We start from the raw sequence: 18,228 nt of genomic DNA on the forward strand, positions 1-18,228 counted from the left end.
AGAACTGTATTTTTTTAAAAGATTTATTTATGATAGACATAGAGAGAGAGAGGCAGAGACCCAGGCAGAGGGAGAAGCAGGCCCCATGCAGGGAGCCCGATGCGGGATTCGATCTCGCGACCCTGGGGTCACCCTGGGCCGAAGGCGGCGCTAAACCGCTGAGCCCCCCGAGGATCCCCGTGATGACGTTTAAGAGCCAGTCTTTCACCAACTTTCAATATGCAACATGATCCTGCAAACCATAACCACGGCGCTGCCCGCAGCATCGTAGGGCTAACGCAGTTTGTATCTGGAGGCCCAGCTCGGTTCTGCTGCGCCAGTGGCCGACACCACGTGGCCCCCACACTCCCCCAACCCCCGCCCCCCTGCCGTGGCCTGGACCCTGGAGGCCCCCAGCCTGCAAGTGCGGGGGCGGGGGCGCGCGGGCAGGGCGCCTGGATGGAAGCGGGGTGCCTCCAGCCGCCGGCTCCCCAGCTGCACCCTCGTGGACCAGCCCCGCCCCACCCCCGCGCGGAGAGAGCAGCGGGTGCACCTGCAAGCGCTCCCGGTTAGAGACCCCGCGCCGCAGCTCGCACGCGGTCGGAGTTCTCGCGAGCTCACAGGAGCAGCAGCCCGCGCACGCGCACTTCGGGGATACCCCCCGCCTCGGACTCCAGCCTTGGTCCAGACCCCCTGAGCATGTGCGTGCCGCCCGCCGCCCGCCGCCCGCCGCCCGCCGCCCGCCACCTGCCACGTGCCACGTGCCACCTGCCGCCCGCCCGCCATCTGCCTCTTCCACCTGCCACCCGCCACCTGCCTCCGCCCGCCACCTGCCTCCCGCCGCCCACCACGTGCCACCTGCCTCCCGTTTCCTGCCACGTGCCACCTGCCGCCCGCCACCTGCCTCCTCCACCTGCCGCCTCCACCTGCCTCCTGCTTCCTGCTACCTGCCACCTGCCGCCTGCCACCTGCCTCCCGCCTCCCGCCACCTGCTGCCTCCACCTGCCACCTCCTCCCGCCGGGTGCTTCTCTCCCGACACGGTGTGCCCCGCGGGGTCGGGCTGCACACCTGCTCCTGCCGCGGTGCCTGTCTCTCTCTCTCTGCCTCCAGGAAGGAGACTGTAGGGGAACTGGAAGCCGAGCGGCCAGCCCGGGTTGGACATACCATTTGGCCATCCGAGGTCCACGGTGACAGGCCCACTCTGCACCTGCCTGCCCCCCGCCCCCCGCCTGCCAGTGGCCAGTGCGCATCCCAGAGATGCCTGCTACTCAGTGTCCCCAAAGAAGGTGCACGGGGTCCTTTCACTGTTATACCAGTGGGATGTGGCGCCAGGTAGGCCTTCTCGAGGTCAACACCCACCCTCACAGCATCAGGCCTGAACCTGCATCCCCAGCCCAAGAGCACACCTGCACCCCCACTCCCGCCTCCAGATCCAGCTGTATTCTCTGCTACCCCCACCTCCCTTTTTGGTCCTAGAAATTTACCTACCACTTGATATACCTAGAGACATGTGATGTGAGGGTGGGGTGCTTCCCTATAGATAGTTTGCACAATGCTGAAGAAAGGGCCAGTTTTCTTTTTTTTTAAGATTTTATTTATTTATTCATGAGAGACACAGAGAGAGAGAGAGAGGCAGAGACACAGGCAGAGGGAGAAGCAGGCTCCATGCAGGGAGCCCAATGCAGGACTCAATCCTGGGTCTCCAGGATCAGGCCCTGGGCTGAAGGCAGCGCTAAGCTGCTGAGCCACCTGGGCTGCCCAATGGCCAGTTTTCAATAAAATATTACCTAATGTGATTTGCAAGTGGATAATAAGGCAAAGTTGGCAGATTGTGTCTGGCTCTCTGTCTCTGTGCTGAATCGGGGGCAGGGGGTGCAACAGATTTTAATACCTTTATTTAGCCAGAGGTAGAATGACCTCCTTCCCTCCCACTCTGAACTATGATCCAGGCAGCTTCTGGGAAAATGATCAAAGCAAGAAGGAGCAGCATCTCAGAGAATGGAGGAGTTGGCTTGATCACTTGTTGACCAAAGTTACCTCTCAGGGGAACAGAAATAAAGGGACTGGAAGGAGGGACTTCCCTTAATACCTATCCGTGTTGTCTTGTCTCAATTTCTGTTACATTTACTACAGATTCTCAGGAGGCAGCCACTGGTTGGGAAGGTGGGCAGGAAACAGAGTTTGGAAAGCCAGGAGTTCTTGCCAGAGCTGAAGAGCATGGGTTGGGTGGGTGAGGTCATTATTTAAATCCTTGAAAAGGAAACTAAGAAGCGGAAAAAGGCTGTTTGAGGCCCAGAAAGTGGAGGGGAGGATCTCTCCACTGGGAGCTTAGGCCCAATACTGTCAGGATATCTCTTGTCCTCGGTGGATGCTTAGCATTTTCCAAGTTCCAGACAGTTCTCTTACTATCAGCATAGTAAGAGATGGAGATTATGGGGTGATACGGGCCGAAAAAGCCCTTCTTTCCAGGAGCTGGCCACCTTCCCTTGTGGGGGTGGCTGACAGGAAGGAGCCTGAGGTCTGACTTGGGGATGGAGGTTCAAGTCAAGAGAGAAGGAGGCCATGCAGCGACCATGTTAGGCCCAGAGAGCTCAAAAGAGAACATCTCTTCCATGCCAACTGATCCCATGAATAAATAACATTTGTTAAATAAAGGGGACTAAAAAGCAGCCAGAGGCATCTCCATATCAGATTCTAACCATCTCAGGGATATGCACACGCGCGGACGCACACCCATGGAGTGATGGAATAATCCAGGGTTGGCTGTCCCACCCCAGGAGCCTGTGGTTGCCATGGCTGACCTAGCACTATGATGGGGCAAGGAGGGTACTGTTTAGAGAGGACTTCGAGGCTGCTGGTGGTGGTGCCGAGGGCTCTGGCACCAAGATCGGGACTTGCAGATTTTAGATACGGAAGGTTTTTTCAGAAAGCGGTCCAAATGCATACATTTCTCCATGTGTGGTGCATGGAGGTCTTGTTCTTGTCATGGGAAAATTCCATGTCAAACAGCCGGTTAAGGACACGTCCAACTCCAAAAGCATTATGTTTTCAGTACTGTGTGTGGGTGGGCCCCTGTTGCTATGGCAACCTGACCATGTCGGCTGATAGGCTTCTTGTATGGCCACTGCAGACACTGGCCAGTTTTCCATTTGGCTGTTATTGACTCCAACTGGCCTAAGTGGTAATCCTCCCACTGCTCCTCCTCACAGCCTGGAAAAGCCAGTTCATAGTCATGCCCTTCTTCTTAAGGGGGATGAAGTTCTCTAAGGTCCTTGGGTTTCAGCTCCTGGATGTGCTCCTTCTGTGCCTCCTCCAGACCATGCCATGTGCAGATGTGCTCATCGTGCTGGTCCCGGATCTCTACCCTCACCTGCGGTTTGATGTAGAGCTTCTTGTTTCCGGTTATGATTTCCACCATCTGCTGCAGGGATGGAGCACGGGGGTGTCCTAGAGCTCCTTGGTCTCATCATCCCAGAGGATCATCTCCTGCTGCATTTCCTGCTCATGGCATTTCTGCTCAGTAATCTCCTGACTCTTCAGGTGCTGTTGGAACTGTTGGTGAGATCCATGATGTACTTGTTCTCAGTGAGTAGCTTGCTCTCCCTGGCCTTGTACTTGGCTCTGAGCAGCTCTGTAGCCTTTCGTTCCTGCTGTGGATCTTCTAGCATCTTCTCCTCTGCCAGCAGCTTCTGCTTCTCCTCATTCACCCAGATGCAGACATCCCTGATGGACACCTTCTCCTCCTCCAGCCACTCCTGCCTCTGCAGGTAATTTTCCATGTTCTTATCTAAGTCTGACTCCAGGATAGACTGGAGTGGGTGGTTACTGTTGTCGTCCTCCTCTTTGGTCACCCAGGTTTAATCCCTGGTCATTCATGGTGCTCTGCTCGGGCTGATACAGCCTTATTTTTGCTGCTGTTCTTCCCCCAGAGTCACTTTGTCAGCATCCCCTTTTTCTCCAGCTGGGCCATCAGGTGGGTAGTCTCCTCCTGGAATTCCTGTAGCAGTGTGTCCTTGGGATATACTTGGGGCTCTTTCTAGATATCTTTTGTTTGATTGGTAAAATTTGGGGCAGAGAGGCTCCCATAGTAGCCATAGTGTGTCCACCATGATGGGCTTGGCATTTCTTTCCAAAGAGTCTGGATCAGCTAGATGAGCTTGGAGTCCTGGTGAGTGATATGGGTGCTCCTGTTGCTTACCGGTGGTTATGTTGCCAGGACAGATGTAAGATGTTGATTTTGGAGACTTCTTTAGGGTTCTCTCCACCACCACCACTCCCACTACTTGTGGACTGTATGGCTGTCTCTTAAGCTATCTTGGGGCCTGCTTTGTTCTGCATCTCATTGCCAGCTGGGCTACCAGTTTGATATTGCCCATATGGATTGGTCCTGACCATCAGAGTCATGCAAACTCCGTGGTGATGATGAAGATGACATGGGAGTGGGAGCTGACCTCATTCATATGTGTACTGCCCACCACCTGGGTCTGGCTCCCTGGGTATATGGCATTCTAGATTTCCTTGATGTTTTTGGTGATGGAAGTAAAGATGCCTATCTCAGGGTTCTTCTCCAGCTCTGGCCTCTTGCCAGGCTCCTGGGAGAATAGGTCTTGAAACTTCTGGTAGATTTCTATGTAAGAGGCATGAGCCAGGTATATTGGTTCTAGGAATAAGATATGGGTTAAAATAAGATATGTCCACTGAGAATGCACCAGGGGACAGGAGCGACGGTGCCCCCTCAGGGATGACCAGAGACCAGCTGAGGAGCCCTTCCCAACCTGTCACACATGCGCACACACTCTCATCCCCACACCCTCCCCCCCCACTGCGCTCAAAGGGAAAGGCCTGGAGGACCCAACCGCGTGCAATGGGCAATTATTTCTTGGTAGAAGGCAAATGTCCTCTTTTCTTTCTATTGGAATCCTTATTTTATTAAGTAAATATCACCTGTCTGAAACCTTAAGGGACCATTTACTTTATTACCTGACACATTACATTGAGGGAACCCTATCGTGGATAATGAAGATATTTCATTTGGGGGCTTCACATGATCTTTGTTCACTCAGGAATATGGCTTTGAAATAAAAATGATATGTGGATGATTCTTCACAGTTCAGGCTCACCTAGGTCCCCTATTTGGTGTCAGTCTTGCTAGTGCTCATCTAACCGTAGGCGGACACCATGTCATTGAAACCCTGAAGCATTATGTCTAGTAGGAATCTCATGGTTTCAACATATAAGTCTGTTTTCTTGGAAGTGGCACCAGCAGCTTCCCCATGGTAGGATGGGGTTTTTCAGGGTCACCTGTCCCAATTGCACATCAGTGATCGAGTTCTGCTCATGAAAAACAGACTCTTTATTCTGGCTGAGGGAGTAGCACTGGGGCACCATATTCAGGGCCTCACTGCTTTTGCATTTACTGGCCATCTTCTGTTCTGTTATTTCTGCCCCCAGCCCACTCCACAGCTTCTGCTGTCCTGCTGTCCTCTCTAGGTCTGGATCAATGAGGCCTGCCCAGTCCCCAGACACTACTCTTCATTTTGCAAGTAGCCTCCTAGGGTGGGGATGCCTGGAGGTGGCTTTGACATTGCTGTGGTTTGGGCCTCCACAGCTCTCTGGCTCTTGCTTTACCAGCCAGGGAGGGAGAATTAGAATTTCTGGATAGCAGTGAGAACCATGCCTGCTGAAAGACAGTGCTGGAACCTACTCCACGTTGGAGCAGAGAGAGCAGAGAAAGCGCTGCCATAACTCAACTATAGCAGCAGTAAGATAAAGGTAGAGGACAATAGGATGTGGGTAAGCAGGAAAAGTGTTCTCTTCCTCCTCTCAGGATCCATGGCAGGGATTGCTGGTTCTGGACAGACAGAGGTCCCAGCTGCCTTCTTTTTTTTTTTTTTTTTTTTTGATTTTTTTTTTTTTTCCAGCCGCCTTCTTGAGGGCAGAGGCTAACTTAGAGTCCTGTGCCCAAGCTGGGACATCATTTATTGAAGCAGCATGGCTGCTTCCCCACCACTGCCACTGGAGGATGAGAGAGGAAAACAGAAGGAGATGGGCAGAGAGCAGCATGATAGTAAAAGATCCCTAAGATTTTTTAAGGAAGTTTAGTGTGCTTCAAGAAAACATAGAAAGACACAACAAAATCACAAAACATACTACACAAACAAAAGAGAAGTTCAGCAGAGATAGAAATTGTAAAGGAACCACCAGATTTCTATACCTGAAGAATACAGGGAATGAACTGAGAAATGCAATAAAAACATTAAGAGTAGAATGGATCAAACAAAAGAAACAATATGTGAATGGAAGATAGGACCTTTGAAATTAGAGGAAAATAAAAAGAAATAATGAAAAAAAAGTGAAGAAACATGATCTATAGGATACCACCAAAAGAAACAATCTGTGAATTACTAAAATCCCAGAAGAAGAGAGAAAATAGGGTAGAAAGCTCATTTGAAGAAATAATGGCTAAGAACTTCCCAAATCTGGGAAGAGATTTGGATGTTCAATTTCATAAAGCTCTCAGGTCCCCAAATGAACTTGACTTAAATCTTTTCCAAGAAACACTGTAATACAACTATCAAATATTGAAGATGAAGAATCTTAATAGTGCAAGAGAAAAAAACATGTAGCTTAGAAAGTAATCTACATAAGGCTAATCAGCAATTTCTCAGCAGAGATTTTACAGACCAGGAGAAAATGGGATAATGTATTCAAAGTGTGAAAGAAAAACACAAAATAAAACTGCTGACCAGTATTACATCTGGCAAGGTTGAGCTTAAGAAAGCAAAGAATGATAAAGACAAACAGAAGGTGAGGAATTTCATCTGTACTACAGACCTCTCAAAAGAATTACAGAAAGAAGTTCTTCATTCTGAAGTGAAAGGTTGCAAACTAGCAACATAAAAACATCTGAAAGTACACAACATACTGGTAAAGATTAAGTATAGAGCCAAATTCAGTGTACTCTAAACTGTAATGTAGTGACATGTTAACCACTTAAATGTAGTATAAAGGTTAAAGGACAAAATTATTAAAAACAAGTGTAGTTACTAGAATTTGTTAATGAATACACAAAATAAAAAGAGATAAGTTGTGAAAATCCAAACCATAAAGGGGAGAAAGGGGAGAGTAAAAGGAGAAAGTTTTTGTATGCAATCAAAGTTGAGTTGTTAACATAAAATTATTATGTCTTACATAAGCCTCAGGGTAAGCTTAAAGTAAAAACCTACAGCCAATTCATAAAAGAAAGAGAAAAGAATCAAAGCATACCACCATGGAAATTCATCAGTTCACAAAAAAGGCCAGCAAAAGGGAAGAAATGAACAATAAAATGACAAACTGGAAAACAATAAGTCCTTACTTATCAATAATCACTAAAATGCACACGGGTTGACTTCTCCAGTCAGAAGCCATACTTTGGCTGGGTGGATAAAAAGCAAGACCCAATTATATTGCCTACAAGAGGCTTATTTTAGCTTTAATGTAACATAGGCTGAAAGTAAAGGAATGGAAGAAGATATTCTATGCAAGTGGAAACTAAAAGAAAGCAGTGGTAACTATACTCATATAAGACAAAATTGACTTTAACTCAAAGCTGCCACAAATCACAAAGTTCCTTTTATAATATAATGATAATGGAGTCAATTCATCAAGAGGACGTAACAATCATAATTATGTACTCAAAATAGATCATATATATATATGATCTCTCTATATATAATCTCTCTATATATATAATCTCTATATATGTGATCTCTTTATATATAGGTATCTATATAGATCTAGATAGATAGATACATCTATCTATCTAGATCATATATATATAGCAAATATTTGAATATCTGAAGGGAAAGATAGACAAGTATAAAACAACAGTAGAAGACTTCCATACCCCATTCATAACAAGGCAAAAATATATTCATCTTACCTGCGTAAGTGTGGAATCAATAAAAAGCCAGACAGAAGATGAGTTCATGGCATTAGTTCTTCAACCAAATGGATTTGCTTGCATTCTATGCATTCTTAAAAATAGAAGAGGGGAAGAGGCTAAAGAGTGCTTGTATAAATGGTCATCTCAATAAATGTTTTTATTTATCATCTCCTATCCTCGGGGTTGAGCATAGGTTTATTAGTCAAGGATTTTTCAAAAAGCCAATGACATATTTGGCCTTCATGTAAGAAGTAAGGGAAATAGAAAATAGGTACTAAGAATAGTAGCACAGTATACAGAAATCACAACTTACCAATAGTAATAAACAACTAAGATATTTGAATGAAGCGGTTAAGAAATGGAATCAAGGAAACTCTGCCCCAAAAGTGCCAGACTCACATGTTTGAATAATTGAATTCTATCAAAACCTAATGAAACACATAATTCTATTTCTATTCAAATTCTTGAAAATAGAGAAAGAAGGAAAGTTTTATACTATTTTTATGTAAATCTAGGATATAATTTATAACAAAAACTGACAAATATACAAAAATGATAATTACCAGTACCACACTACTAAAATAAAACATTAGTGACTACAACCCATTGGTATTTTAAGAGAATAACACATCACAAATAAGGTGGGCACAGTAAAGAACTGAAAGCAAGGGCTCAATCTAACGACCCTGAATTCATGACCTAAGCCAAAATCAAGAGTCAGACACTCAGCTGACTGGGCCTCTCAGGTGTCCCATTTTTTTTTTTTTTTTTTTAATAATTGCTCTACTGATTTGAGGTGTTGCCTTAATTATATCTTGAATTTCTGTATATATTTTCATTCATCTCTATATTTTTTTTATTGTGGCCCACTGATCAGTCTCCTATTTGGTAATTTCACACTTTTAATTTCTGGTTTAATTAAATTTAGATGTATTATGGGCTAGTCCACCTGTTTCGTTTTTCTTTTGAAAAACTCTCCAAGATAGTTGTTTACTCATTTTTCCCCCATGTGAATGTTAGCATGGTTTGTTTTTTTTTAACTCCCATTTTCTAAAAGTTGATTTTTTTTTTTTTAAGGATTACATTCCTTTCAGAAAATTTATGAGGAGGAGCTGAATCTTTATGATACTCTGTCTTTGCCTGGAAGGTTGACACAGAAATGCTACATGTCAATTCTCCTCTATTCTCAGTTGTTAAAACAAATACTAGATATACTCTTGAATCTGAAAGACTCTTGTTCAGTGATTCTAGATTGGGTTGTCCCGGTGTGGCACTACACATCTCCTTAAAGTCAATTATGGGGTGCTTGGGGAGACTTTTCTCATTCTCCTTCGATAACAGTATTATCTGGGTGCTATAACCTGAATGTTTCTGTCCCTATAAAATTCACATGTTGAAATCCAGACTCTCAAGGTGAGGGTATGAAGCATGCTCATGGATTGGTAGGAGAAATTTTGTTAAAATGTCTGTACTCCCCAAAGCAACCTACACATTTAATGCAATCCCTATTGAAATACCACCAGCATTTTTCACAGAGCTAGAACAAACAATCCTAAAATTTGTAGAGAACCACAAAAGATCCTGAATAGCCGAAGCAATCCTGAAAAAGAAAGGCAAAGCTGGAGGAATTCTAGTTCCAGACTTCAAGATAGATTACAAAGCTGTAGTGCTCAAAACAGAATGGTACTAGTACCAAAACAGACAGATATCTCTCTATTCAAGAGAATAGACATATTCTCTTCAATGGAAGAGAATAGAAAACTCAGAAATGAACTCATAGCTATATGGTCAATTAATCTTCAACAAAGCAGGAAAAAATAATATGAAAAAGATGGTCTCTTCAACAAATGGTGTTGGGAAGACTGGACAGCAACCTGCAAAAGAATGAAGCTGGACCACTTTATACACCATACACAAAAATCAACTCAAAACACAGGAAACCATAAAAATCCTAGAACAGAATATAGGCAGTGATGTCTTTGACATTGGCCGTAGTAGCTTTTTACTAGATACACCTCCTGAGGCAAGGGAAACAAAAGTAAAAATAAACTATTGGGACTTCATCAAAATAAAAAGCTTCTGCACATTTAAGGAAAAAAAATCAACAAAACTAATGGCAACCTGCAGAATGGGGGGAGATATTTGCAAGTGGTATATCTGATAACGGGTTATTATCCAAAATATTTAAAGAACTTATAAAACTTAACACCCCAAACATGAATAATCCAATTAAAAACAGGCAGAAGACACTAATAGACATTTTTCCAAAGAACACACCCAGATCACCAACAGACACATGAAAAGATGCTGAAAATATCTGATTCTCAGGGAAATATAACCTGAAATGATAATGAGATATCACCTCACATCTGTTAGAATGGCAAAAATTAGAAACACAAGAAAAAAAAAGGTGTTGGCAAGGATATAGAGAAAGGGGAAGCCCTCTTGCACTGTTTGGTAGGAGTACAAACTAGTGCAGCCACTGTGGAAAACAGTATGGAGGTTCCTCAAAAATTTTAAAATAGAGCTACCCTATGATCCAGTGATTTCACTACTAAGTATTCACCCAAAGGATACAAAAATACTAATTCAAAGGAATGCATGCACCCTGATGTTTACAGCAGCGTTATCTACAATAGCCAGATTATGAAAACATCCCAAGTGTCCATCAACTGATGGATGGATAAAGTGTATGTGTGTTTATATATATATATATATATATATCGGAATATTAGTCTTAAAAAATGAAATCTTGCCATTTGCAATGACATTAATGGAGCTAGAGAGTATTATGTCCCATGAAATAAGTCAGAGAAAGACACATATGTTTTCACTCATATGGAATTTAAGAAATGAAACTAAGAAGCAAGGAGGAAAAAAAAGAGGCAGACCAAGAAAAAGACCCTTATTTATAGAGAATAAATTGATAACTACCAGAGGAAAGGTGGGTGAAGGATAAAGAGGTGATGGAAATTAAGGAGTGCACTTGCTGTGATGAGCACTGGATGTTGTATGGAAGAGTTGAATCACCATATTGTACACCTGAAACTAATACTACATTGCACGTTAACTAACTGGAATTTAAATAAAAACTTAAAAAAATAAAATGTAATAAATAAATATCTTTTTCCATCCCTCAAAAAAAGAAGTGGGGACTTTGGGATATGATTAAGCCATAAGTGGGGAGTCTTGATGAATGAGATTAGTGCCCTTATAAAAGCGGCCCAAAGAGTCCCCTTTCCCCTACACCATGTGAGGTTACAGAGAGAAGATGGCCATCTGTGAAATAGTAAGACAGTCCTCCCCGGGCCCTGAATCTGCTAGTAGCTTCATCTTGGATTTCCAGCTTCCAAAACTGCAAGAAATAAGTTTCTGTTTATTCATAAGCCATCCAATCTGTTACAGCAGCTTAAATGGACAAAGACAGAGTGTGATGTGTTCTATTCATGGGCAGTGGCATGAACTATGGTAAAGTAAGTGGAAACGCAAAACCACTTTGTGGCCTTAAGGACTAGGACACTGTCGCTTCCACATATATGACATTAGTCAAAGCAAATCATATTCAAGCTAAAAGCAAAGGATGGGTAAGTACATTATGACCACTTTGAGGCGATGGCAGTGGTGTGTATGCAGGAATAATTGAATATGGGATCAAACATGCAGTATGCCACAGTCTACCCTCTTTCTTTCAATTAGTTATTCATGTCCTTCCCACATGTAAAACATACTCCTCTCCATTCCAGGACAGTCATATTTCTTACACAATCATGGCATCAGGATTGAAAGGTAAATTATTGTGATTTACATCAAATCTGAATGCAGTTCTCTTATTCCATAGCCCTATGGAATAAAAAATTATCTGTACAATACATGCTATTTATGAAATCGATGTACAGGGGAAGAATACACACACAGTACACACTCCCGTTTTAAAAAGGAACAAAGATTCATAACAGTCATTAGTCTATATTGATTTTAAAACACTGGGCAGAAAAAAAAATAAAACACTGGGCAGATACTGAAACTCTTGGGTACTGGATATTGCTTGAGTAGGCATTTAATTTTAATTACTCATATTGTTTCCTGTATCCATTTCTTCCCAAGGTTTTTACTTCACATAATGAAAAAGATCTTCTATTTCTATCATCTTACGTGGCCATTTCTGAGGAAAACTTTTGAACACACACCCTTTTTGGTGACTGCCAGCATTGCCAGCCTACCTCCTGCTTGTTGAAATTTTGGGGTTCAGTTTTTCTAGGCATTTTTGGGGGTCTAGATTGACATTGTTTTGCTCATATAGCCCTGTCTGAAATTTTGTTGGATTGTATGTTTCTGAGGACATCCAATTCTGTACCAAAAACCACAGTTTTGAAAAATGTCTTTCTTCTTGGACTTAATTGTTGGTACTTTAATGATATTAGGGTGTTCTGGGACTTAATCTTTCTTGAAGGCCCATGGTCTCTCATAAAAAAAAAAAAAATGCTTATTCTCCTTGAGCTGATATCTACCCAGAATATGTTCCTCTCAAACTCTGGAGAGGGGCAGAGAGATTAGTGATCAGAGTAAGTCACTAGGACAATCAAAATGTCAGAACTTTACACTCATGATGAAGCCATGAGATGGATTAAGATGTCATAACAGCTGAAGTACCGGTACCAATGAGTACATATAATAATATCCAAAAATATAGTAAATTTTAAGTTTTTTAATTATTTTGAGTCCTTTAGGAATACTTTAAAATTTTACTTTAAAAACCTTTTATGTTTGGGGGGAGTGGTTTATCCCTAGATATTTCAACTTGTTGCTATCTGGCGGGGGGTGCAAAAAGGTGGTTTTATTAAATCATGGGGACAGGACAGAAAGAGCGGCTGCTCTGGGATTGTGAGGAAAAACTGATTACATACTTTAGGGTTGGAGGAAGTAAAGAAAAACAAAGTTCCAAAAGGACTTCCATATGCAACTTGTTGCTATTTTAATGGAGTTTTCATTTGCTTCTACCCAGTAGAAATGAACACTGATTTCCAATATTAATAGACCTTATATTGCCTTTTATACTGCCTTTAAGAATTTCCTCTTTTTGTAGTAATTTCCAGTTTGTTGTCTTGGGTTTTTCGATCATATCTTAGAGGATGCTCTGTGGTGAACATTAATACGAGAGACAAAGATCCTCACATTTTATGCCAATTCTTATTGTTTCAATTACACACTTCTTCCCCAGATATCCTTGATTGCAATATTTTAATTTTGCTTCCTCCATGCTCCTGGCCACATAGTTAAATCATTTTCCAATTTTCATGAAAACAAGCATGATGATTAATTTTATGTCAACTTGACTGGACCACAGGGTGTCCAGATATTTAGTTAAACATTATTCTTCGTGTGTCTGGATGAAATTAATATTTGAATAATTAGACTAAATAAAGCAGATTGGTCTCCTCAATGTGGGTGGGCCTCATCCAATCTAATGAAGGCCAGAATAGAAGAAAAATGTAAAGAATAATTTACTCTCTGCCTGTCTTTATGCATTTATGTTGGTCTTTTCCTGACTTTGGACTCATATACAGACTAGAATATATAGCTTTGGCTCTCCTGGCTCTCAGGCCTTTGAACTGGACCTGTCCTTTTCACTATCTTGGATCTGCAGCTTATAACAGCAGGTCTTGAAACTTTTCAGTCTTTATAACCATGTGAGTTAAATCCTTATATCAAATATCTTTATATTTGTATATCACAAGTATATAATGTACACATCACTATGCCTACATATCACAGATGTAAAATTATATGAGGATAGGCTAATGGTGCACCTGTAAAAGGGGACCACAATTATGAATTATACACTAAGCTTTAAACCAAATATTTTCTAATATTGATGCAGATCTAATTTTAAAAATGTTTAGTAATTGAAAGATATAACCATATGCCAAAATCACAGACATTTAAAATTAGAAAATCATATGAAACACTTCCAATTATATAAATATTTAGAAAAAGTAATCAGAATAATTTTGGACATAACCTTTCAGGTACTAAAAAGTACAGGAAAGATAATATTCGTTATGCATGCTACTATATTTAGAGATCGTATCTAGAGAACAAATAGAAAGAATAGTATTAAAATTTACCATTTTCATGGCTGTGCTATGTTCACTATCACTATGTTCACTGATCATTGGTGGTTCTAGGGCAACTATTTCTGGTGGTGTGTCCTAGATAATGATGTATTGAAATATTCCACCAGTGCTAAATATTAATAAGTATTCAAAGTATATTTTTTTGTCTCAACTAACTGTGTCTGATGTTATGTAGATATCTACCAAGGATTTGTGTGGTTTGGAATTAACTTTTTTTTTTTTTCTGGTTTCCCTCAGCATAACGTCTTCTTTTTCTTTTGTTTTTTAATAATATATTTTTTATTGGTGTTCAATTTGCCAACATACAGAATAACACCCAGTGCTCATCCTGTCAAGTGCCCCCTTCAGTGTCCGCCACCCAGTCACTCCCACCACCCCCTCCTCCCCTTCAACCACCCCTAATTCGTTTCCCAGAGTTAGGAGTTGTAATTACCTTATTAATAGTAATAGGCCAGAGTTTAAAAATGAATTTAAAAACCTACTCCACAAGGAGTTCTTGGGTGGCAGATTTGGTTAAGCATCCAACTCTTGGTTTTGGCTCAGGTCCTGATTTCAGGGTCCTGAGATCAAGCCCCCACATTGGACTCTGTGCTCAGTGGGCAACCTGCTGCTTGGGATTCTCTCTCCCTCTCCCCGCTGCCCCTCCTGCTTGTATGCACTCTCTCTCTCTCTCTCACTCTCTCAAATAAAAATCAATCAATCAATCAATCAATCTTTAAACACTTACTCCATGGCATCTAATATAAAGAGATCAGGACTGAAACCTAAAACTTAAGTGACAGTATTGAAGGATGGCCAGATGAACAGAGAAAGTGTTGTCACTGTTAATAGAAACTGTGAAACCTACTGGAAAAATAATATCTTCCATACAATTATTACTGATTTGTTTAGTGGTTTTCTGATATTTAAGCCCTTCCATTTTGTCCACAAAATTTTATCACTTAGAATTTTGTCCTTGAACAAAATCCATTGAGAACATCTAGAAATCTAAATCAATTAAATTTTAAGTGGTGAGTACCCTATAAATAGAGTTAATAGCATTTAATTTTACATTAGAATCTTACCTTGTAGCTGGAGATATAGGGAGCCCATTCACTGTTACTCAAAAATTTTAAATAAGTTTCAAATTATACATTGAAAAAATTCTATAGCATAGAATTCAAGCTATAAAAATTATCACTACTTAATAGAGATTTCCTTCACGTTATTTGAGAAGTGCGATAGTAGAAATTGCACATCAGAGCAGATGCTTAGTTAATTTATATGTAACTCTGTCTTTCTGGGACTTTTTGTTTTGTTCCAGTTAATTTAGATTACAAAAAAAAAATAAGATTTAAGTTAAAACTTACAAAAAACACATTAAAAAAACAAGAACATTAAAAAACGCAGATTATTACAGAAATTTCCTCTTTTTAAACTTGATTGAATAAAATAAGATTGCTCTAGGTAATTTTTTTTTAACTTAAGAAGAGAGAATAAAGAACGTAGATTAAGCGTTACATTTTTGTGTTTTATTAATTTTCTGGGTGAAAATTTATACCAGCCAAGAAAAAAAAGTTTAAGAGCAGGAACTGAAAGTAATAAGATGATTTTAATAAGAGTATTGCCTCAAGTCAAATGAAAAAAAGAAATAATTTCCCTTGATTTGCTTTGAATACTTAGCTGTTTGCAATTCCCATTCATTCATTAATGTCAGATATATTTATTAAAAAAACAATGTATTTTGTTTTCTTCCTAATGTAAGATCCCTAATTAGGAAATAAGAATGCTTATCTTAGCCAAAGGTATCATTTGTATGGATTGGCAGGATGTATGGATATTTTTTGAGTTATACAAACATTTTCTATAATTTTGAATATTATTTTCAAGGCTGATGTAAGAAAATATATTTCTCCCTTCTCTAACTCAAATCACTTAATCATACTTTGAACGTAAATAATAATGGTATATGAGATTTACAGGTAACTCCTTTGTTTTTTTTGTTTTTACATAGATTTACCTTCCAGATAAATGTATACTTATCTTCCAAATAAAATATAATTTAATACTGACTTTATTTTAATTATATGGCTTAATTCAAGAAATATTAATTTTAATTATTAAAAGTGATGTTGGTCATTATGTAACTTTCATAGATATTATACCTTAAATGCATAGGAATAATTAGCAGAATTATTTATGAAAAAGATATTGCCAACCTGTGAACATCAATGAATTAGAGCTAGGATTGATTTATAAATGTTTTTTGGCACCAAATTTGCTTGCCAGATTGTTATTTGTGTTCCAAGCCACAAGCTACTGTCAACCAACATATATGATGTGAAATTAACAGAGCAAATGAACAGACCTACATGGAATAATGTCATGCTATCTTAGAGTATATGTGTACGTTTAATATATAGACCATAAATGTTTTTGTAGGAATGGGCAAGTTATGCTTTCACTTTTGACATTTTTTTAAAAAAGAAAGATGTACTATTTCATACTTTGGGAATTTTCCACTAAATTTGAGCTATCTTGCTGCTATAATTATGCCAACTAGGAGTTTACATATTTTTAGCTATGATGTGATATTTTGAACATCTTCTGACATGGTACACATGCAGATCATCATGAATCCCTTTATTGTTGGGTAATCTCAGAAGGGTGAAAATTCTGGATAAGTATTTTAGAATAACAATATGGGCTTCTTGATAGGTTTTAAAATACCCAGTATAATTATTAGAACCAGGAAAAAAAATTGTATTACTAAACCTATTTTTAAAGAAGATTCAGATGTACTTTCTCTAAATGGCTGGAGTTCAGGGCTATTTGGATTAATATGCATTATACATACTCTTCAGATTAAGCTAAACAGCTTGAGAAATGGATGGCCAATGAACCACTTTATCTGTGCTCTGCAGGTACCTTGAGTAGTTTCCTACCTCCAACATAATTATAATTCCATTTTGATGTAGGCAGTGCTATAGTAGCTAAAATCATTTTCACTTTTTCCCAAAATATCCCACAGGGAAATGCAGGGTAATAAGCCTATTTTAAAACAATATTGTTTCCCTGAATTCAAGCAGTAAAATGTAACCATAATTCAGAAACAGCTCATGTATTTTTCAATAGAAAAAGGGAGAATTACTGCCCATGTTGAGGAACAGGACAAAATTAAATGTAGATGTCATGAGCGTCCCTCAATATTTTGTTAATGAGATTGCTTTGATGATTTTTCTAAATTAAAATCATATATTCAAAAATGTTTGGATTCTTAGACTATGTTTTGATTTGATTCTTTTCTACACATTTAAATGGAATGTAGGGTTGAAGCATTTTGGAAATAGATGGAAAAATGTATCTTGCCATTAATGATTTAGACATTTGAGGGAAATACATGTTCACATGCACTTATATTCATATATGTGTATATACATATGCAGATATTATACATATATTCAAGTTTGATTTGAGTAATTTGGAATTTCTTTTTGTTTTTAAAAGTAGAGTTAGAAATTTCACTATATGTCATCAGAAAGGACCCATAAAGACATCCAGACCAAAATCTGTAAAATTTATGAGTATGTTATATGGCAAAGTATTTTACAGTTGTCATTAAGATTATGGGCCTGAAAGTAGGGAGATTATCTCAGATTATCCCACTGGGTCCAATCTAACCACATAGGCCCTAATGGTGGAGAACCTTCTAAAGTGAGTGAAGTTAGAGGAGGGAGCAGAAGAAGCCAGTGATATTTAAAGCACAAGAGGGGCTTGATGCACCGTTGTTGGAGGGGCAACATGGAATGACAAAGAATGCAGACAACATCTAGGAGCAAAGGCAGTGAGAATGATAGCCAGTGAGAAAGTAGGGACCTCAATTCTACAATAACAAGCAAATGGAATCAGCCAACAACTCGAAAGCCAACAACCAGAGCCTCCATTAGGCAGGTGGCCCTGTCAACACCTTGATTTCAGTTTTACGAAACCCTAGCTTATCCTAACTTCTGACCTACAAAATATGTGAAATAATAAATTTGTGATGTTTTATGCCACTAAATTTGTGTTCATTTGATACTGCAGCAAAAAAAAAAAAAAAAAAAAAAATCTAACACGCTATGTTTTAACCTGACAGTTGGACAGAGCTATAATTGTATACTAGTCTGCTATATTAGCTGATTTTTATATTAATTACTCACCACAGTAGT

General features: G+C 40.0%; 1 long non-coding RNA gene across 1 annotated transcript in view; it reads left to right on the forward strand.

Moving 5' to 3' along the window:
* The first annotated feature begins 895 nt into the window (after positions 1–895).
* LOC118352423 (uncharacterized) overlaps positions 896–18,228 on the forward strand; it is a 37,214-nt gene continuing 19,881 nt past the window's right edge. The window contains exons 1-2 of the long non-coding RNA XR_004809650.2: positions 896–1,312; positions 1,930–3,747. This is a non-coding gene — a long non-coding RNA (uncharacterized LOC118352423). The remainder of the gene's footprint in view (positions 1,313–1,929; positions 3,748–18,228) is intronic.

The sequence above is a fragment of the Canis lupus genome, chromosome 13 (genome assembly GCF_003254725.2).
Source record: "Canis lupus dingo isolate Sandy chromosome 13, ASM325472v2, whole genome shotgun sequence".
Taxonomy (NCBI): domain Eukaryota; kingdom Metazoa; phylum Chordata; class Mammalia; order Carnivora; family Canidae; genus Canis; species Canis lupus.